Source organism: Staurois parvus, unplaced genomic scaffold, assembly GCF_062004578.1.
Source record: "Staurois parvus isolate SC_StPar_1 unplaced genomic scaffold, SC_StPar_1.0 ptg000147l, whole genome shotgun sequence".
Lineage (NCBI taxonomy): Eukaryota > Metazoa > Chordata > Amphibia > Anura > Ranidae > Staurois > Staurois parvus.
This window is the reverse complement of record NW_028317943.1, coordinates 5,950,966-5,974,185: the sequence shown is the minus strand read 5'-3', so window position 1 is coordinate 5,974,185 and position 23,220 is coordinate 5,950,966. Positions and strand designations below refer to the sequence as shown.

The window sequence follows — 23,220 nt, the reverse complement described above, 5'->3', positions numbered from 1 at the left end:
CCCCTAACACACCAGTAAACGTGCAACATCTTCGTTCCAGACCAACAAGATTGACGTTATGGAGTGGCCGAATCTCTGATAATGAAAATTTTTAACAAAAAAAAGGAATCATAACGAAATGAAACACACATGTCTGTTGTGAATATGTGCTGAACAGAAACGGTGTAAAACCATATGAATACAAACACTCTACAAGTCCAAAGGAGATTATAATAAATACATAATTAAAGTCCACATGTAAATAAATGAGTCCACACATCCAGTGCTCAGTGTTGCATGCTCTTTCCAAAACAAAAGTATATTAGTGCTTCCAGGCGACCCCCCCAACTCCCTCCCGCACTCACTGGAGAAATCTGACTCCTTGTGCTAACAAGTGAATGTAAACTGCACCTGGTATCCTCAGAGATAGATGATTCTAATGATCCAGTGTCCTCCAGTACTGGTACTCCAACATGCTCATGTATCAACACAGGGATCCATAGTAGGCTGAGAGAAAAAAAAGGAAAGCCTTCCATGGTGAATATTGTTTATTAAGAAAAAAAGGTTAAAACAAATTAACTCACAGTATGTGTAATATGAATCGCATTAAAACCAGGAAGCACCGCATCATTGTGCACTCCAAACAGCTGAAATGACATCACCGGAAGCTCCTCCCAACGCGTTTCATCAACATAAGTGGACATCCTCAGGAGCTCCCGAGTTGGGAACTGATTATATGACCAGAGTGGAGCATCCTGAAAATAGGTAAGTATAGACATCATTCTTCTACAGGCTAGTTAGTATAGGACTTAGAATGAGGTGGGAGCACATATAAGATTAGATTTAGGTTTAGCCCAGACCTCCACTTTAACCACTTGCCCTCCGCCTACTGTTTTTAAACAGCAGGGCGGTGGCACTCCAGGGGCGGGTTGGTGTTCATATTTCTAGTTGTGCACGCTCCCTGGGAGCGCGCAGCACCGTGATCCGGTGCCCGCTGTGTCCTCCGGACACAGTGAAACACCGATCGTCAGTCGGGACCTCTGTACGAGGTCCCGATCATGTGATCACTGATTGGCCAATCAGTGATCACATGCAAAGTAGTAAGCAAGATGTCACTTGTGACATCATTGCTTACTACGTGTGAAATCTGTGAATGATCACAGAGGTCACATGGTACAAGGCTATTCACAACAGCCTTGTACCATGTGACAAGCTCTGACCAATCACAGCTCATACAGTATTTCTCAATGGCTGAAAGAATGCAGACAGAGAGAAAGAGAAATGATTGCTTTTACATCCTATATGGGTGTAAAAGCAATCACTGTAAAAAAAAAAAAAATTAAATCTTCTTCACCCCCCACAAGTAGTACAGTGTCACCATGGTGACACTGTACTGCTAGGGTGACAGTATGTAAAAAAAAAAAAAAAAAAACCATAAATAATAATATAAAAAAAAATAAAAATGTAAAAAAAAAGTTTAAAAATTATAATTTTTGGTTATAAACTAATTTGGCTTATTATTTTTTTTTTACTAAAAAGATAACGGAATACATTTTGGCCAAGATTTATGATGAAATATTATTTATTTGCAAAATTTTATAAGAAAAACATTTTTTTCAAAATTTTTGGACTTTTTCATTTACATAGCAAAAAAAATAAAAATCCAAGCGATGAATAAATACCACCAAAATAAAGCTTTATCTGTCTCAAAAAAATGGTAAAAAATTAATATGGGTACAGTGTTGCATGACCGCACAATTGTCATTCAAAGTGTGATAGCGCTGAAAGCTGAAAATTGCCCTGGACAGGAAGGGGGTAAAAGTGTCCGAACAGGAAGTGGTTAACTTTACATAGCAGAGTAAAACTTCAAGTAGAACTAAGGGAGGGTTATAACCGCTTTCAGTTGTTTTGCCATCTGTGTCACATAGGGGAGATTTGCCTTCACTTCCTGCTTCATAGCAAAAAATCCCTCCAAAGTGAAACATTCCCAGGGTATCACCAGGGTCGACAGAACTAGTGTCCCCATTGGCAGATTCCCCCTCTATTACTGTTCTGGTGTCAACCAAAAATTTGGGATTTTAATTATACTTTCACTTTTGATGATAACAGTAGACAGGAGGAATAGAAAGGATGACTCTCCCTAATGGACAACAACAAAACTGGCAAATGTTCTAATCCTTCTCCCCTCTATCTAAAACAAAAAAGAAATGTAGGTTTTAGTTACTTTTTCAGTTTTGTTGTTATCATAAAAGAGAAAGTAAAAGTGTAAGCAGCAGTTTTTTAAATAATTTTGTTACATATTTTTAAGTTATGCTTTGTGAATGGAAACATATAACAAATATCAAGTAGATGTAATCCCAATTTGGCTGTAAAAGTGGAAATATTCTTAAAAATATAGGAATCTTGGTTCATTTCATGGATAATGCTTTTTAATATGAGAAATCAGCAGCCATAATTGGCCTGAAGATATCATAGCCCTGGGAAAGATGCACCTCAATATCTATGTCTAAGACCAACAAGCTAATTCACTAAAAGCTGCATTGTACAGAACAGTGGACACAAAGGCCTATTTATCAAAATGACTTTGTTTCAGGGTGCCTGTAGGTAATTTTTTATAATGGCAATAACAGTCTTGATGCTTAGGTTCAAAGAAAATCTGTCACTAAGTACCATCCCAATTGCCATTCTTTAACTGTTATACTACACACTCCGGGACAGACTTCATTTTTAGTTAAGCTGAATAGATTCAGTTTTACTACCCTAGAATAATTACAGTGTCAGAGGTAACTTTCATTTGAGCTGCCTCACATAGGTGATTTGCTTTATAACCGATTCCCTTTAATGGCACCGCAATGTAGGCAAAGAAAAATGTCTATAAAAATTAGCTTCAGGATGAGTAGGAGACAACGTCTCTAACATAAAATAGAAGGATGCTATAGTCCAAAGCCAATGTTAAAGTGTTACTAAACCCAGGACCCTGCATTCACTATATCTGGTCTCCCACAGTACACAGAACATGGAAGTGCAACTATTTTAGTAAATATAAACTCCTAAATACCTTTTCTCATCAGCAGTTAGCAGTCTTGTGACTTCTATTAGTATCCAGCAGATTACTGGTTACAGCTTGTAGGAGGAGTTTTCATTTTGCTCTAGGAGGATGCAGAACCCCTGACCTCTGTCTGGGCAGTGCTGATCGGCCCTGTGCTGATCATATGCACTCTCCCAAGAAAAAAAAACCTCTCTAGAAATACACATCAAACTGAGCATGTGCAGAGTGACTCCATGAATCCACACAATATGTCTTATCAGGAGATAAGAGGGGGACACTGGAAAAAGGGGAGGATCAGAGAAGTCTGGATCAAAGAGCGTTTTTACACAATGCAGAGGAATAACCTTCTAGGTTCCACAGTGAATATAACAAGCATGCTTTACTGTACATACAGACTGATTTTATTGTTGTTGGTTTAGTTACACTTTAAGATCCAAGCAAACATAAGCTGAGAAGCAAAAACAATAAGTAATTTATGAAGAACAACACTACACTGCTGAAGATGGGCACTAGTGGATTGGATGTCAACTGAATAGGCTAGAAAATGTTGGACAATTTGCCAATAAAAACTGAGCTCAGCCAGTACTGAACAGCACTCCTGGAATAGATGATCTGCACTGTCCAGCGGTTGGATATGTTGAGTGAAAAGCAACACTGTATCCTGTTAGATTACATTTAGTAGAGTACTTACTCAGTTAAAAACTATCTGAATTTGTATGTATATATTTATTTTGTGGCATTATTGTAATATTTATGTTTCTTTTATTATCTAGGTAATTTAAGGTTAGCATTGTTTTCTTGTGGTAAGATTGTGTGGCTTTAAAAGAGTAGTATTTCTTCCCATAGGTGAAAAAGCAAGCTTTAGAAGAAAGAAAGCCAAAAGTCACATGATATTCATGATCTCAACCGTATCAACTGTGAAAATATCATTATATGAGTATACATACCCTGGGAAAGCTTATAAACATACTGTACATGTACTTTGTACTGTATGTACTGCCAATTGTATGCTGTTCTGGCTGTAGCAAAGGCTGTGACAGAGACATCGGAACAGCCTTTTTCAACCAGGGTGCCCAGAAACCCTGGGCTGCCTTCTGGTATTTTCAGGGGTGCCTTGGCAAAATGCCTAAAAAGTGCCCAAAACTGTGTACAAACCAGCAGGTGCCTTTTAGTTGCACAAAGACACAAGTTTTCATTGTGCACCATTACAACCTTCTAGTTGCCAAAGTTCTAACCACCAATTACATCATTGGTTGATAAGGAAGACATTGAGTGCATACACATCATCCTAGTTAGCCCCTCTCCTTCAGCAATGAGCGAGGGAGAGAAGTGAAACATTGGAATACTGGTCAGTACCAGTGTGCAAGGGTATTTGCTTTGGAAGAATAATTCAACTCTAATGTTAGGTGCCCTACATACTGTATATGGATGTTGCTGTGTTATGTAAACCTATTAGTTTCGTTTTTTCCATTGTAGAATGGGGTGCCTTGAGATTGTGCAACATTTTAAAGGGTGCCTTGATTGAAATAATGGTTGAGAAACACTGCATTAGAATGTAGACTGGTGTGATATCAGGGATAGAATTTACTGTTTTCTGCTCTCAGAAACATGTAGGTGTTATATGAATGCAGGAATAATATAACATGTTTGGTAAATGTTGATCATCACTTCCTAAATTCTACAAATTGTACTGGACATAAGAAGTTCTTTGTACTGCCTAGCATCGGTCATACTTTGCACATTTGTAAAGTATATATATATATATATATATATATATATAACAGATTAGATTCCCACTTTACAATAACATTTTAATATAAATTAAAAAAATCATTCAACTGATGGAATTCCATCCACCATCCAATCTACCTTTTCCCATGCAGTGATATTTAAACTGAATGCTGGGTGGGTTAAAAGTATACTCATACAGTGGGCCCCCCACCCACTCTATTGGATAAATGCTTGTTTTGATCTAGGGATAGAAGAATAAGCAATCTTCTCTGCTCTGTGACATGCTCGATATGTGGGTGGACTCTCAGCATCCTTATGTACAATGCAGGACTGCTGGTCCTGCACTGAACATATTGACATCAGAGAATCTGCAACTGGTCAAGCAACAAAAGAAGATGCTTTGGGTGTCTGGTTGTACAGCGCGAAGGAAGCTAAGCAAGGAATAAGGTATGTAATTATTATTTTCCTTTATCTTATAGACAAAACAAGCATTTAACCCATGCAGTTGGGTGAGGGGGCTATGCATGGGTACATTTTAAAGCAGCTTGGTGATTTAAAGTGATTCTAAAGGCTTATTTTTTATAGAAAAAAATAACAAAAACGTCTATACTTACCTGCTCAGTGCAGTGGCTTTGCACAGAGCAGCCCAGATCCTCCTCTTCACGGGTCCCCCACTGGTGCTCCTGGCCCCTCCCTCCTGTCAGGTTACCCCACAGCAAGCAGCTTGCTATGGAGGCACCTGCTGCTCACTGTGTTCATTCACACACAGAACCGCAGCTTGGCCCCCACCCCCCTCTGTTCTCATTGGCTCACTGGCTGTGATTGACAGCAGTTGGAGCCAATGGCTCCCGCTTCTGTCTCAGCCAATGAGAAGAGGGAGTCCCAGGATAGCCAAGACTCCAGTGCACATCACTGCATCGAGGGGGGGCTTAGGTGAGTATTGGGGGGAGGATTGGGGGGGATGCTGTACACAGAAGGTCATTTACCTTCATGCATAGAAGGTAAAAAACCTTGAGCCTTTAGAAACCCTTTAAGGAAGCTCTATGTACAACCTTCCTTCCCTGCCTTCCCTACAGGCCTTCAGGGAGGAATACACTATGGTTGGAAGAGAAGTGAATGTAAAGTATTACTGAAACGCATCCTCCTGAAATGGTGTAGCACAACCTAGTCATAAATAGGTGGGAACACTTAGCGGGGGGCAGTGATCTGGGATCTGAAATGTTTACCAATAATTTGCAGAGAATGAGCAGAAAATTAATCAACTTTAAAAAAGGCAGCTAAATTCAAAGAGTGAATGCTTTATGGAATATCTAGAAATGGTATTTGTGTCAAAGTCATATCCTCAAAAATGTACCAAGAATTTTGTAACAAGAATTCCTCCTAAAAGACAACACTTCGTGGTATGCAAGGGTGCCCAGGCACTCCTATCATAGCTGTTTCCCTTCAGCATGACATCATCTAAGGCACTGCTTCCTGTGACCGCTAGACTCATGAGATTTGGGGTGAGACCTGGTGATGTCATTACTGTTCAGCTTGCTAGAGACAAATCTGCACTGCCTCTGCTTCATTCCTTCTGTGGATTTGTACTTTGTGAATTTCCCCTGCTGACCCCTTTCACCCATCAGATCACTAGTCATCACAGGGCAGCTGTAACATGAGGAGGCAGATCCTTGCTCTACTATGAAGATTGGCTCCTCCACCCAGAGACAGAACAAATTATGGTAACTCAGTATTGGGGATAAGATCAGTTGCTCGCTTGCATTTTGTAGACATAGTTTCCAGATTTCAAACCTAAATGGTCATTGCTGAAAACTGTTGAGAAATTCTTACACATTCAGCAAAAATAAGGAAATGTGTTTTGTTCAAATAAAAAAAACAACACTAATACCAGTACTGTACACATTTTACCCAATTCTCCATTGTTCTCTAGTGTCTCTGTGTGTCAGTGTAAAGAAAAGGCCATTTTTGGGAAGTACCACATTACACCTCTGATGGAATTTGTGTATGTGTTGCACAAAAAACATATTTACATAGTTAAAACAATCTAGTGTATGGGCAAATGTAGAATTTGAAAAACTGAAAATGTGTGAATGTGCCATTCAGTGGACACTGTCGGGATTGATGAACTACTGCACATACACAGAAGTTACATCATTCTGGTACAGAAAATCAAGATGGCTGAAGATCATGTACCTGGAAGAAGATGGGGCAAAGATGTCGCAGCTGACAAGGAAGCTTGCAGATGTCACATTGCTGGAGGGGCACTAAGAACAGTTTCACTTTAAAGTGTATCATAACATATCAAACCCTTTATTTTTTGTTTTGTTTTTTGGTTTAATAGTTTTGGATACATTGGGGAAAGGAAGGGTTAGGCTGTCTATACACTATAAAATCTTATTGCGCAATCTCCAGATCTGCCAACAACTGTACTAGTACTTCCGCCTGGCAGTACTAGGGTCGTTGGTTTGAATCCCAGCCACGGCACCACCTGCCTGGAGTTTGCATGTTCTCCCTGTGCCTGTGTTATGATCCGCCAGGTGGTGCCTCTGGCAGCCCACTGGACAGACCTACCCAAAGCATGGAATCTAAGTCCCGGTCTGTGCTTTCACCAGGGCCCCTGATGGTGGGGATGGACTTGTAACAGACCAGGGTCAGGTCACGACCTCTAAGCAGGCCTACCAGTGGCAGAGGCGACCTCCGGGGATGTATAGGTATCGGGAGAGCCAGATGTGAGGAGGACGGCGGGACCTAGCAGGATGGGTCACGAGCAGTGGTCCCGTGGGGTAAGCGAGGTACAGAATTGGGAGGCAAAGAGTAGTCAGGTCACACGCAGGGTCAGCAGGATAAGTCAGTCCGCAGATAGGTCAAACAAGCCGAGGATCAGGAGAGGAGAAGGCAGAGTAGTCAGGGCAATCCGAGTCAAATACAGGAGAAGGCAGCGTAGTCAGGACAATCCGGGTCAAAGCACAGGAGAAGGCAGCGTAGTGAGGGTCAATCAGGGTCAAAATGCAGGTACAGGAACTCAGGATCACAGATGGACCTTGCGGCGATTAGTGACAGTGCAGGGCATCTTTAAATATTGCGCCCTGCACTGTCATTGGCCGTCCAGGACGCGCCCCCGGGCTGTCATTGGCCGCCCGAGGCGCGCCCGCGGCTCCTACTGTGCATGCGCGGCGTCCTGTCAGCTGCGGCCTGCCAGGACCTGGTGCTTGTGTCCCGGCGTGAGCCTTCGCCAGTGCGCGTGCACCGGAAGAGGAGCCGCCGCGATCCCTGACAGCCTGCGTAGGTTTCCTCCGGGTACTCCGGTTTCCTCTCAAACTCCAAAGACATGCTGGTAGGTTAATTGGATCCTGTCTAAATTGTCCCTAGTATGCGTATGTATGAATATAAGTTAGGGACTTTAGATTGTACGCCCCTTGAGGGTTAGGGACTGAGGTGAATGTACAATATATATGTAAAGCGCTGCGTAAATTGACAGCGCTATATAAGCACCTGAATAAATAAATAAATAGTACAAAGGCTTGCCTGGTTTGATACTAATTGAATTAATTGTTTAGGTTTGTCCTCCTATTCCATAATTTTGGTAATTTCTAAACAAGATTGTTTAGAGATTGTTATTATTATACAGGATTTATATAGCGCCAACAGTTTGCGCAGGGCTTTACAATATAGAGGAAGATAGTACAGTTACAATAAAATAAAAAAACAAGAGGATTAATAAGAAGTATAGAGATTGTACAATCAAATTGTGTAGTATTGCCAGCTTTGGATTCTTTGTGAGGTTTTTATTGCTGTCTTAAAGGACCAATAGATGCAAGAGTTGACCAAGACTGGAGCTTGCATTTTCATTAATAATTCAAGATTGATGGGACGTCTCACTAAAGTCTCACGCCTGTGTCTCTGGTCATCTGATGTTTTTGACCGAAAGTAACCCATGCCTATGAATTGTTTTCATATATTTCCATTTTGAGTTGCCCAGGTTTGTGATTGCTTTAATTTATTCCTATAGCCAAAGAGGAAATATTATGTATATTTTCCCCAAAAAGATGTCCTGCTGTTTAGGAGCATATGTAAGAAAAAAACAAGGCTTCTTCAACAATACTTTTTTTTTTTCAAAACAGGGCTGGTCTATTAGCTCCTGTTGTTACTCACCAAGGGATTAAGCCTGCCAACATAAATAAACAGGTGTCTGGCTTTCAGTGTACTCAGCTGTAGTCAACCAACATGAACCTCATCTGTAGCTACACCTACAGTAAGGCGACATCACAGTGTATAATACCCAGAGACATAAACTTGAAATCAATGTTCATTTGCTCATCAGCACACACAATTCTAAATGCTAACGCGTGTGACAGATTTAAAGACCAGTGAAATGTGTGCAAACAATCAACAATTTCGCCCTGTACTGTTAGCTGACTTCCTATGTGCAGATGTCTTGCAGGAGTTCACAAAAAAAAGAGGCATTGACAGAAAAGGGTGTATAGTTAGGCTGCAGTCATAGAATTCCTTATGCATTACATTTATAGCAGTCTACAGCAGCAGACATGAGCGATAGAAATTATACCATAATACTGTAAGAAGTATCTATACAATTCAAATAAATCAGTAGTTACAATGAAGAGAATAGTATAGGATATTCACATAAATCTGCAATTTTGTTTACTGATTTTTAAGAGTTCAATGTGTTTGACCTTGTTACTGAATATGAAATGTGTGGATGATATTTAAATGTTATGCCAGTGTAAAAATAATAACATGGAACATACTCTATTTGGCAATTTTTATATTTTGAAAGTAAACATGTTGGTGGAACACTGGACCCACATCAGTGACCTCTACCAAAATGATCTTCATACTTTTATTTGCAAATGGTTGTCCAGTACTCTCCAAGTTACTGTCAGCATTTAAATCCTGATGAAGGGGGAGTTCTGAGCCCATGATATGCATTTGATTTTTATCTTGTCATATACAAATAGGATCTTATGGACTCTAGTGATGCTAGTTTTGTGGCGATCTGATCCAGTGTACCTGGAAATATCTTTCTTTAAGTCCATCTGAACTCTGCCAGGATGTTAGGTGATCTTATCCATTCATGTTGAACTAAAGAGAAGAGAAGCAACAAGGTGGAGCATAGAAGCGATGACATGAAAAGTGAACTTTGCCATATCAACTAAAAATCTCCAAGTAAATATAATTTTGATTTGTTTGTATCGTTTACCACAGTTTGCACATTTTTGTTGCCTACTGAATGGACCCGACAGTATATTAAACTTGACTTGCATTAGCTACTGGAGCTCTTGCTGGACAGTGTGATGGTTGCCAGTAAAGGGAAGGCTGGGGGACTGTAAAAAATCCTAAAGGGCCAGCAAAGGTTATTTTGTGAATAGAACCCTTTCATAAGCTGATGTTGAGAGTTATATTTGATTTTGTCAACAGAGCTGTCTTCAATGGCTCTACAGCCTAATCTCCAAAGGTGAGTACAGAACCACTTGACATCTGACACCATACAAATCAGTTTGAATTAATCTGCCTTGGCACTGGTGCCTGCTGTGATCAAGCTAAGCACATTGATGGCTTCTTGTCTCTTTCCCAGAAAGGTTTCAACTGCCTGCCAAGTGCCATAGCTGAGTAGTCACTCAAAGTAATAATATTAAAATATCTTAACACATTTAAAGGGTTGTCTTTGGTGGTTTAAAGGATAACTGTATTTTCAGAGAAGTAAAGTTATCCTTTTTGCCCAGCCCTTCTAATTTAAAGTTACCCCCACACACACCAGATACAAACTTACCTAAAGCAAACTGCCATAGCCTGCAACAATCTTCAGATCTCTCAGTCAAAATCTTCCATTCCTCTGGTTGCACCTGCAGAGGTGATTGCCCATAGATGCCTATGGATCTGATGTAGGACATGTTCAGGAGATGACCCCACAGAAGTCTAAGGTGAGTATGCATCTGGGGTGGGAGATGGGGCTTAACTATAGGCGAGGGTGGCTAGGCAAATAGGAAAACTGTACTATGATCATGGCTTGGAGGGGGCAAAGTGGAATCTAATTGTTCCCTAGTGGTTGAGAGCAGAGAAAACCTTACTATGTTCTACAGGCAGAAGGTACAGTACAAGTGAGCTGGTTGTTGACAGGATGGGTCAAGACTAAAGGGAGTGATCATGGGCTGGGGATGGAAAGAGGCAAATCAGAACCTGACCATAGACCATGTATATAGAAGGCAGAGAAATTGCTGGACATGGTCAAAAAAGTGTGGGGCTTAATGGGAAGGGGCAGAACTTAGCAAAACATTTATAAAATGTTAGGTACATTTCATGTGTTCCTCTTCACAAACAGTGCATACAGGACTTGTAGTCAAAATACTTTAGAAGGGACATCACTGTGCAGAATAGAGAGCATACAATGCCTGAGAAAATAGAGCACAAGTTCAGGTAGTGTAAAAAACATAAGAGATCGGAGAGTATGCTGCATGGAGCCGCAGTCAGTATTACAGAGAGAGGGTTGTAGTTGGAGAACAGTGTGAACAGCTGCAGAAAAGATCAAGCTGTATTGTGGATGGTGGGGAAGTCATGCAAAAAAAGCAACAGAAACAAGTGTTAGGAGAGCTGCGAAAGAGTGTAGTGTGGACAACAGGGGAAGATCTCAGAAAGTAGCTGAGACATTGAGTGTTGTGTGAGGAGATTCGCAACATGAGGATGAAGAGTGTGTAACATTGTGGACACTGGCAAGGCAACTGTGAATGTAACAGCAATGTGGACAATGGGGAGAGTGCTGCAAAACAGGGCTGTGAAGAGTAGACAGTAGCAAGGCAACTATGAATGTACCAGCGATGTGCAGAATGGGGAGAGAGCTGCAACTTAGGGCTGTAAAGAGCACGGGTAGACTGACAACTCATGGGGCCCCTGGGCAATAAGGGATCATGGGGCCCCTGTGTCTTCACCCACACTCAAACCACACCCAAAAAAGTCTATGAAAGGTACCAGGGGCATCTCATGGGGCCCCCTACTGACCCTGGGCCCTCAGGCAGTGCCTGAGTTCCCAAATTGTCAGTCCGCCCCTGGTAAAGAGTATGTAGCAGAGGAGACTGATAAGGGAATAATGTGTGTGCTTTGGACCTGTCATTGTTGCAGTATTTGAAAATGGTTAGATTGGGAGGGACATATTACTTTCCTTCTGAATTCACTTTTGGCAGCAGAATCTTCCAGCACTGAGAACAGCAATTGCAATGTCTCTTCGTGGCACACAAGTGGCAGGAATGAGGCGCAGATTTTCCATGAGCAGTTGGTTACGGCTAAAGTTGGCCATACACCAGTAGAATGTTGTTTAAAAAACTTTTTTTTGGAACCTTTGTTCAATTTATTTATAGTTAATGGGGTCAAATCGATAGTCGTTTTCTACTGTAATGTCAAGGAAATCAAAGGAGAAGTATGGGAAATTTTTCAAAAAAACAAACATAGTTCTAACTATGAATGTGGTTTTAGTTAGGAAAAATCATACTTTTTGTAATGTGCACGTGGATCTTGAAATTAAACGTAGAATTCAAAACATTGGCCTGGTAATCAAATTAATATTTTCTGGGTTTTTATATGAATTTTGTAAAATCAATAATGGTATGGATGTTGGTTTTTGGCCAGCTTAACAATAAACCTTGCCAAACACATATAGGTTTCTTTCATTTGGCCCAAGGGCACGGATGGACAAATCTCCACTGTCACACCTGCATGCAACCTAAAAAAAAGAAGAGCTATACCATACAGTCATTGTTTGAATGTGTGCATAAAGATGCAAAGAAGCTGCAGAACATCCTCAGTACCGAGATGTAACAAAGTGAACAAAAAAAGGTAAAAGTAAGCATTTCATTTTTAGGAAATGGCAATTCTTTATGATACAAGGAATGCCCACCTACCCCCCCCCCCTTCCCAAAACACACACAAATACACACCATGTATATTTGTTAAAAATCCAGCACCCCACCTTTTTTGCTGTATACAGCAGCGTTGTGGGGTGATCTGTAGCTCTTCTGCTGTACATCAGGTCCTGTGCCATCTTCCTCTCAAATGTCATCAGCAGCTGGCTCCAGGTTCTTGCAGACAGTCCTCTGATAATGTCAAAGTGTTGCAGTGCATCATCAGGTTGACGGCTAGAAGAAGCAGGAAGAGGCAGACAATCCCCGATGGCACATATGCACATTTTCAGTATGGTGCCCAGAAACTCCCTGAGATATGTGATGTGGGTATGCTGTAGGGGTACACCATTCTTGCCTAGGAGAGAAACCCAGAAGTAATGGGCCCTTACAATATAATTTTTTCATTTTTTTTTTGTGCAAGGAGGGGGAAAGGATTAACCGCTTCCCCTTCGCCCTATAGCAGAAGTACTGCTACAGGGCGGCAGGGCTGAGCAAAATAATGTATATACTGTATATCAAGCTCTGTTAAGTATTTGGGGGAGAGCTAGGGGTCGACTGCATTCAGAAGGTTTTTTACGTTAATGCATATGCTTGAACTTCACCCAAAAGGGGAAGTTATGCTTTTCTGCCATCCCCTTCTATGGTTAGCGCTTTTTTGGTTTCTTTCTGAGGAGTTGGTACTTGGTTTAATAGTTACCCGCTCCCTAGACAATCCGAGCGAAGGTTCGCCCTCTTCCTCTCTGCATGCAGCTTTTTGTGACACAGCACCATTGTGAATGGATCATTCACAAAGTGTGGATGTTGCACCGCGTCACAACCAGCTTCCCACACTAGAGATGCCGGCGTCGGGGACCCGAAGACTAATGAAGAACTGGCCCGGATGAGGACGGCGCTGGATCCCTGGACAGGAAAGTGACATTTCATTAAAAGTCAGCAGCTACTGTATTTTAAGGCAAAAAAAGTCTGCCTTTAGAACCACGCTGAATTCCAGGAAACGTGAAAATACTTTCTCATAGTGGGGCTGCGCTGTTTACGTCTAGGGGGCATGGAAAAGTAGATTTACTTACCAGATCCATCTCTCCCGTGACACTAGACTGCCCCTGCAGTGGCTTCTCCTCTATGCTCCAGTAGTCCAAAGTCCTGATGTCATCAAGAGATATGCAGGGTCTACAGCCTAGCATTGGACATGAGGATACTGAGGGACAATGCTTAGGTGGAGCATGGGGGAGCGCTGTCTGCCAGAGGAGCAGAGGATCTGGTAAGTGACATGCTTTTATTCTCCCCTAGATATAACTGAGCAGTTAACCCTGGAAACAGGCCCAGATCTAGGGAGGTGCTGGGGTGGGCTATGCCCCCAGATTTTAGTTGTGCCCCCCCTCAGGTCTCTAGGAATGCAACCACTTATCCATGAGACACTCTGATGGGCACAACTGATGTAATGGGAACTCTGATGGGGACAGTTTATGTATAGGAGCCTTTTGATGGGGACATTGATTTAAGGGGGACAGTTGCTGTAAGGGGGCACGCTTATGGGGACAGTTGATGTAAGGGGGCACTCTGATGGGGACAATTGATGCAAAGGGGCACTCTGATGGGGACAATTGATGTAAGGGGGACACTTTGATGGGGACAATTGATGCAAGGGGGCACTCTGATGGGGACAGTTGATGTAAGGGGGCATGCTGATGGGGACAGTTGATGTAAGGGGGCACTCTGATGCGGAGACAATTAATGTAAAGAGGCACGCTGATGAGAACATTTGCTGTAAGCGGGCATGCTGATGGGGACAGTTGATGTAAGGGGGCACTCTGATGGGGACAGTTGATGTAAGGGGGCATGCTGATAGGGACAGTTGATTTAAGGGGGCACTGTGATGGAGACAGTTGATGCAAGGGGACAATCTGATGGGGACAATTGATGTAAGGGGGACACTTCGATGGGGACAATTGATGCAAGGGGGCATTCTGATGGAAACAGATGATGTAAGGGTGCACGCTGATGGGGACAGTTGATGTAAGGGGGCACTCTGATGAGGACAGTTGATGTTAGGGGGCACCCTGATGGGGACAGGTGATGAAGGGGGCACTCTGATGGAGACAGTTCATGTTCATGTAAGGGTGCACGCTGACGGGGACAGTTGCTGCAAGGGGGCACTCTGATGGGGACAGTTGATGTAAGGGTGCACACTCATGGGGACAGTTGCTGTAAGGGGACATTCTGATGGGGACAGTTGATGTAAGGGGCACACTGTAGGGGACAATTGATGTAAGGGGGCACGTTGATGGGGACAGTTGCTGTAAGAGGGCATGCTGATGGGGACAGTTGCTGTAAGGGGCACGCTGATGGGGACAGTTGATGTAAAGGGGAACGCTGATGGGGACAGTTGATGCAAGGGGGCACTCTGATGGGGACAGTTGATGCAAGGGGGCACTCTGATGGGGACAGTTGATGTAAAGGGGAACACTGATGGGGACAGTTAATGCAAGGGGGCACTCTGATGGGCCAGTTGATGTAAGGGGGCATGCTGATGGGAACAGTTGATTCAAGGGGGCATTCTAATGGAGACAATTGATGCAAGGGGGCATTCTGATGGGGACAGTTGATGTAAAGGGGCACGCTGATGGGGACAGTTGATGTAAGGGGGCACGCTAATGGAGAAAGTTGATGTAAGGGGGCATTCTGATGGAGACAGTTGATGGAAGGGGGCACACTGATGGAGACAGTTGATGTAAGGGGGCATGCTGATGGGGACATTTGATTTAAGTGAGCATTCTGATGGAGACAGTTGATGTAAGGGGGCACGATGATGGGGACAGTTGATGTAAGGGGGCATTCTGATGGGGAGAACTGATGCAAAGCGGACTATGATGTTGACAAATGATGTAAGGGGGCTCTGATGGGGACATTTGATATGAGGCACTCTGAAGTAGACAGCTGATGTAAGGAGGTACTCTGATGAGGACCCTGGAGTAGGGGGGATCTGATAGGGACACTTGATATATGGAGGTACAGGTTCTGTTTAATCATCCTAATAGATACAAGTGTTCCTTGTTCACTCCTGCAACACCTCTGCACCATCTTTCAGACATTGTTTCCAGGTTGTGACTCTTGGTATAAAAATGAACAAGAATACCCTTTCTCTGAATCTCTTTCACACTGTTGACATTATGACCCCTGACATTTTATACTACACCCCCCGATCAGATATGCTAAATCCGACCCTGCCTGGAAAAGCAGCCCTACTGCAAGGGAGAATTTTCATTTTTCCCAGAGTTGGGCTTTAAAGCCAAAGTTTAATCTGCTTACATGTTGCCCTCCCTGGTTTCTGCTCACACCCCTCTTCAACATGCTAATCATTTTTATTTTCTATAGATAACATTTCCCATCAATGGCCTCTTATGACATTTTATGACTTTGTTCCCTGCCAAGGTAATGAGAATTCCTTCAGCCTCCAAGGGGGGGAATTCCGTCGTGGAACAATATACAGAGAGCAGCAATTAAGATCTTGTGTCTTGCACCAGTGAACTCTAAGAAATGTAGATTCCATTGGTCGTGTAAGGTGACTACATGATGACAGGAGTCTGGAGTCAGGCGCTGCGACAACCCTATTGTGTGAATCAACAACCCCCTGCAGGGGATTCATAACTGCAGGGGAAGAAGCTGTGCTGATAGCAGCTCGGACACTGATTGGAGGACTGCTCCGCGCCGCAACCAATGAGCGGGGAGGAAAGCTCATGTCACGTTAGCAGTGTGGAAGGCTCGCTGAGTGGCGGAGTTTAGTAGTAGAGCGGACTCACCTAGAGGCGGCACGAAGCTCCTTCCACACACATGAACTACAGGCTGAGGAACTGCTGGAGCCTGACACCCTCCATGTGACCTGTACTGGGGATACTCGGCGTGCTGCGGTAAGTTGCCCCATTCCTGAGGTGTGCGTGTTCTTATATACTGCCTTCTAATACAACTTGTGAAAGAGGAGCTCTCTGCAGCTCAAATGCTGAGGAATGCCGGGCTCACCGTCTCCTATATAGCCCCATGTCGGGCTCGCCGTCTCCTATATAGCCCCATGTCGGGCTCCCCGTCCCTTACACACCCCTATTTCGGGTTCCCCGTCCCGTACACACCCCTATTGCGGGTTCCCCGTCCTCTATACACCCCCATTATCAGTCCATGTCTCTCACACAGCAGAGTCGGGTCACCAGTTGCTGCGTTAAGCCTTCATTCCGACCAGTCCCGCTAGGCATTGCTCTTCAGCGCTTCCTAACGGCAGGAGAAGGAACAGCAGCGCCTGCAGGCTGGACGGGGCAGCTGAAGTGTCCTGTCACTGATGTCCCTGGAAGAGACAGACACAGCAACAATGGCCTCATTAGCAGCCCTTCACATCGCACTGAGCGCTTTATGAGCATCCATGCAGAAACCACTAACTGCTCCCCTGAGTGTGTCAGCCTCATCTGGCTCCCAGCAGTGTTATCCATAGTGTTGCTGATCCTGTTCTGTGCTTGTTCTGTCACATCCTCCAACATCTCAGGTACAAGGGCAGCACATGGGTGATGATCCTGCCATTGTTCAGTCTATTCTAGGTGAAGACACTCAGAACAAGGCTTACAGATGTCATCATCCTGTGTATTGGAGATGTCAGAGCGAAGGAGCTGGAAATCCTCAACAAACTGTCTTCCCTGGGGGCATAGAAAGGAGATTTAAATGCCTTTTGGAAGACTAGTAAGTCATTGAAGGCTGCTTCACCTCCTCCTCTATATGCCTGTATGGGAAAAAAAAAGGGCAGAGGCAGCAGAAGTGTGCTTAAACTGCAGACAGCTTAGGAAAACAAAGCTAATCTTTGTGTCAGTGTGGCAGAGTGTTGTGATTTCTATAGGGGCAGCCAGAGGGTTCCAGTCCTCCTTGGATCAACAGGGATCACAGCTGAAGGTTGAAGGAGATCAGAGAGGAGTCCAGGCTTTGTGTCTGTCTATGTGTGTACAGGATAACTTGCTCAACATTGCTTTGTTTCACAATGAAGTTATGCCAGGCTCCAGCAATTAAAGATAAGGATCTGCGCTTTAATCATACTTAAGTCCAGGCATGGTACTGCTGGGTGAATGGATTACCCGTTAAAGGAGATAATGCATTTTAATTCCTGTATGGATTCTCTCTTAGTTAGAGTTGTAGCGGCATGATTGATTATAAACTAGGGATGTTGGGAGGGGGGTAGTCAAGGGTTGGCTAAAACATTCCGTCAGTTTGGGTTGCTTCCCGTTGCACTGAAAACTTTTATTGTGAAATGTTTTTCTTTTAGCTGAAGGAGTTTATGTAGCAGAGACCTTTCCAATAGACCCTGCCTGCAGTTAGTTTTATACACTTTTGAGCTGTGCTTGCAGATAGGAGGGTGAACTTTTAGGCTCCATGTGCACTGTCTTAAAAGAAATGCTGATGCATTTTGCTCGTTGAAGCTACTAATGTTATCCTATGTGTACATACACATTAAGTTGTCTGGAGGTGCTTTTTAAGCTTGGCATGTAGAGGCAGAAGAAAAAAACATTTTGTTTTGAATTTTTGAGAGCTGTTTTTCTGGCAGAAAAAAGATACGAAACACTGTTAAACGTTTCTAAACGCCAGTACAAAAAACGCTCAAAATTCTTTTCTTTTGTGCCAAGAGCACTGGCAGTTTTTTTTTGTTTTTTTTTTTTTTTTTTTTTTTAAAGCCAGTGTGCATGGAGCCCTAAAGCAAATTGAGTTTAGTTTGTTTTACCACTTCTATTACAACATATACCTGTAATAAAAGGTGGCCTCTTTTTCAGTTAGCAAATTGTGGTAATCCATGGCAACACAAGCTTAATTTTTTCCGCTTCAGGCTTCGTACAGAAGTTCTGTATCTGATGAGTACAGGGGTGCTTGACATAATTTAGGGGCCCATCCCAGTAAATATTTCAGAGTAGAAAGCCATAACACCCTCAAACATTTTACAAATGTCAGCTGTATATATATATATCTATTAGATTGTAAGCTTCAAGGAGCAGGGCCCTCCTAAACCAACTGTCCACCTGTGAGCCAATACAGTGAATTCTCTGTAAACACAACCCAAAAATATTCAATAAACATATATTAAATCAAAAAAAAAAGGGCCCTCCTAACCCTCTTGTATTGAACTGTATTGTCTCCCGTTATATTGTAAAGCGCTGAGCAAACTGTTGGTGCTATATAACAATATACAGTGGGGTTGATTTACTACAACTGGTACACTAAGAATCTGATGCAGCTGTGCATGGTAGCCAATCCGCTTCTAAATTCAGCTTGTTCAGTTAGGTTTTGACAATAAAACCTGGAAGCTGATTGGTTACTATGCACCAGATTTTGCACACTTCAGTTTTAGTAAATCTCCCCCATTATGTCCAGTCCAAGTGAAAAGGATAACCTATAGTGCAGACATTGCAAACCAAGATGGTAAAGCGATGGTCAAAAGTCTGGTAGACAAGCAAGCTCCAAAAAATGATCTTTCAGTGTATAGAACACTCCTTCCTCAATCAAGCAAGATCTGTGCTACCCCCCTGTGCATGCAGCACTTACATTAATGTCCCTTAGCCAATTGGCAGCCATCTTATTATTTTGGCTGTTCTAAGCCCAGGTTCACACTGGATCCAACTTTGAAATCGTGCAACTTCACTTGAAGTCATGCAGTATCAAAGTTGGATGTCAGTGCGACTTCATGCACAGATGTCAATTATTATACAGGATTTATATAGCGCCAACAGTGTGCTCAGCGCGTTACAATATAACGGGAGACAATACAGCAACAATACAGTTCAATACAAGAGGGTTAGGAGGGCCCTGCTCCTTGGAAATGCAAGTCGCACCAGAAATTGTAGTGCAGGAGCAGGAACTACTTTTCAAATCAGTGCGACTCCGACAAATCGCATGACAAGTCGCATCGGTGTGAACCAGGGCTAAATGAATGAAAGATGCGGTTTGACTGCATAGGTTTCTGTCTGATACTTTCAGCTTGTTGTTTTGGTTCTGTCGGTGTTCAACTGTAATTGTTTTGCAATATGTACTTTGGGTTACTATTTTTTGTTTTGCATTTTTATTTTTAAACACATGAGTGTATAGTTTTAGAGTGCATATGTTGCATAGAACCCTTCCATCTGTCTTTTTAGCAGCCCAGGATTACGAGGGTGTGAGTTTCAGAGTGTTTGCCCAAATGAGACTCCAGATGTGGGAATTCAGCTGTTCCCTGTCACTTTGGTGACAACTGATCTTTTTCCAATAAACTTTGCTTTCACCATTTTGCTCAACTAGGTGTCAATGTTCCTGCTCTTTGCTTCAGTAAAAAAAAAATATATACTAGGCCACTGGGAGATGTCTGCTGTTTGCCTATCTTTATCTCCTAAAATCAGACACTTCTATTTTATATAGCTAGTTGTAGACCATGGGAAGTAAGTCATGTGCTCTTTAGTCACCTCCTTGGAATTCTAGGTCTTATGGTCACAGGCATTTGTCAGTCTTAGTCTAGCTGCTGCCTTTATTAACATAGTGCTGGAAGAATGAGGCAGTATTTGAAGAATCCTCTTTATTAAGCAATATTTACTCTCACTGGAGGTATTAAACAGTAACCATTTATCATTTTGTCAAGTTAGGTTCAGTTTAGTCTGACTTCAATGTGGTCTCAGTTTATGGTGACTGTCTTTGCCCTTGGACAGAGATCTATCATTGTACCTCTGCTGGAGGTCTAAAGGAGGGAAAAAAGGGCTGTGGGTGATGCTACAAGTATTTCTTTAATGCAGTCTGACTGAGGGGAAGCTTTAGTTGGGACTCCTTAATAGGTTTTAGAGTAGAAGAAAGAGTTTAAATCTGAAACAGATTTCACCATAAGCACAAATTCTATAAAACATGGTTTACTTGTAGCATGACAGAATGTTTAGAATAGAATGTCTTTTGTGGAAAGTGTTTTGATTATGTGACACGGCCTTTTTATAACTGTTCCTTTTTCTCTCTTTGGCAAATAGTGTCTCATCCACACTAGCAGTGCTATCAACATTTTTTCTGTCTATGGTTTCTAGTGTCTGTTACTGTGGCTAAGGCAAGTGGTGATTAGGAGACGCTGTTCAGAAAAGCAATTAATATACCTCCAGTGACCGATTCAATCAGTTCTGCCACAGAAAGCCAAGACAAGTAAAACAGTTTATCATGTTTTATAATCAGATGTGTAGGAAGCTGCTGTTTGTCTGGATTATAATAGGAATTGGAATGAGTTAAGCTCTGAGCATTTGCAGAAATGTGCTCTACACTCAAAGAAAAAAAAAACTTTGTATGGTTAATGGTTCAGCTATTAAGATTAGAGGCAGATGTGTGTCTTTAAAAAAAAAAAAAAAAAAGCAACAAGGGAGTCTGTTCTTGACAATATCCCATAGGGAACAGGGGCACAGAGGTAAACCTTCATTAGTCTGTGACTCTTTAGGCCCACGTTACTAGCAAAGGTAATTATTTATGCCAAGCCTAGCAGCAGCTGAGCCAGACTTTTCTCCTTAATGATATTTTCCTTTATTAGTTACAGAAAGCTGTTCTTTACAATGACACATTCATACACTAAAATAACTTGTTAGTTTAAAAAAAAAAAAGGGAATGCACTGAAGCAACCAATCATATTTTGGGTTTTCATTGGTAAAACTGCTCAAGAGTAGGAATGACCAAGCTTTTTGGAATGCACTCTACAAAATTCTTAAAAAAAAAATAAAATTAAAAAGGCTTTCCTATGAACCACACCAGCCTGGTACACTAGACATGCAGGATTATTTTCCAGTTGCAAGAGTACTACACAAGACTTCCCTTTTAAAACCCCCAGGTAAAACTGTCAAGAGTCTCCTCCAAACACCTCCAGATAGGAGAGGATTCATGTTCAAATGTAACATGTCTATTGTGATCTCGTATAGCTGCAACCATTGCTTGTTCAACTAATGGTGAAAAAAAAGCCTGTTGTAAAATTATTTTAAGGAATATTTCACCAGCAATTTAACAAATTAATTGGTTAAAGATAAATTCAGTGGTTCCTTTTAGGGTCGGTTCACACTATAGAAACGCAGTCCAGATGCATTCCGGATGCATTTTTGCATGCACATTTTTGATGCACTTTTATGCATTTAAGTTCACTTTTTTCTTCAATTTAAATAGGGACATGTGCATTTTTACTGTGTTCCGTTTTTTTATGTGTTTTACCACGTTCCAGTACAGTTCTGTGCAGAAAAAATGCAAAATGTTCTACTTTTTTTTTTGCAGCTGGAATGCACTGGAACTACAAGCACTGATGTGAACTATGACATCCATATAACCTACTTTCTGTGCATTATGAGAGGTTACTTTATTCTCTCTGGGACTTTATATAGCATTTCTCTGTAATAACTGGAATGCAGAATTCTGGAAGATTCCCACCCTATCCCAGACTTGTGCAATGGCCTGCTCAAACCCAACAGAATTATTTTTTCATCTCTACTTCTCAGTTGACTTGCTTTTGCATGAGAGTTTGTCAGAGCTACAGCTTAAAATTGTAGAAATATGTCTAGAAGAAGGCAAACCACTAATAAACATCAGTCTTTTGACATAATATGAAATGTAAGGCCACAATTCCTAATTTGTAGAAATCAGAAAACCTGATGTGGAACTTGGTAGGACAACACGGTGAGGCTTTATTCAACATGGGGCTTAAAGCGGAACTTCACCTACAAAGTGCTGCTTTTCCTCCCATGAGCAAGATGGCACTAGGTACCTGAAGACTGGCAAAGAATCAGCCTGGGTCTTGACATTGCTGGATTCCTGGAACTGTCTCTTTCCTTACTGTAAATCAGTAGCTACAGTATTTGTAGCTGCTGGCTTCATTTTATTTTTTTTTAATACAAAAGACTGTAGCTTCTCTTTAGGGTTTAAATTGCTTTCCCTCGAAGCCATTGCTGACCTCCCACTGAAAGTGCTAGTTGCTTGCCTATCATGTTGAACCTAGGCTTTCAATAGATTCTGAGCCTATTATTATAGCAAGGGAAGTCAGATCTTCTTGTCTGAATACTTATTCCAGGTTGGCAACTTGGAATGTTAAAGCTATTGGACCATCATTGCTACCAAGCAACTAGAGTTTTCAGAAGATCAGCTATGACCACAGCATCTGATTTTGTCACATACTGTAAGTGTTTCAACAAAGCGCATACTTGTAAAGAATATTCTGAATATATAACTGGTTAGTTCACCTTTTTACCAGAAAGCTGCCTATGCAGATAAGGGGCATCTGTAGATGAACACAGACTGGGCAGCTCTGACCAAAGTTGAATAATGCCCTTGTTATAGTTGTAGGCCATTTACAGACCTCATGAAGCCTGGCTGGAAAACTCCTAGGACAGTGCTAAGATGCCTAGTTGTTACTGTTCACCTTTACCATCACAGGCGTGAGCTCTCAAACACTGAGCCCAGCAGGGGAGAGAAGGTGCATGTGAGGATGGGGGGGGGGTTCACTCAGAGAAACCAACCGCTCGTGTGATGCTGGTGAACAGTGACAGCTAGCCATCTCTGGGCAAGATCCTGGTT

The 23,220-nt window shown here is 42.3% G+C and overlaps 1 protein-coding gene across 1 annotated transcript in view; it reads left to right on the top strand.

Moving 5' to 3' along the window:
* Positions 1–16,414: 16,414 nt before the first annotated feature.
* The window catches only part of PRICKLE1 (prickle planar cell polarity protein 1), an 86,039-nt gene continuing 79,233 nt past the window's right edge, over positions 16,415–23,220 (top strand). The window contains exon 1 of the mRNA XM_089674001.1: positions 16,415–16,571. The gene's annotated coding sequence lies outside the window, so the exon portion shown is untranslated. The remainder of the gene's footprint in view (positions 16,572–23,220) is intronic.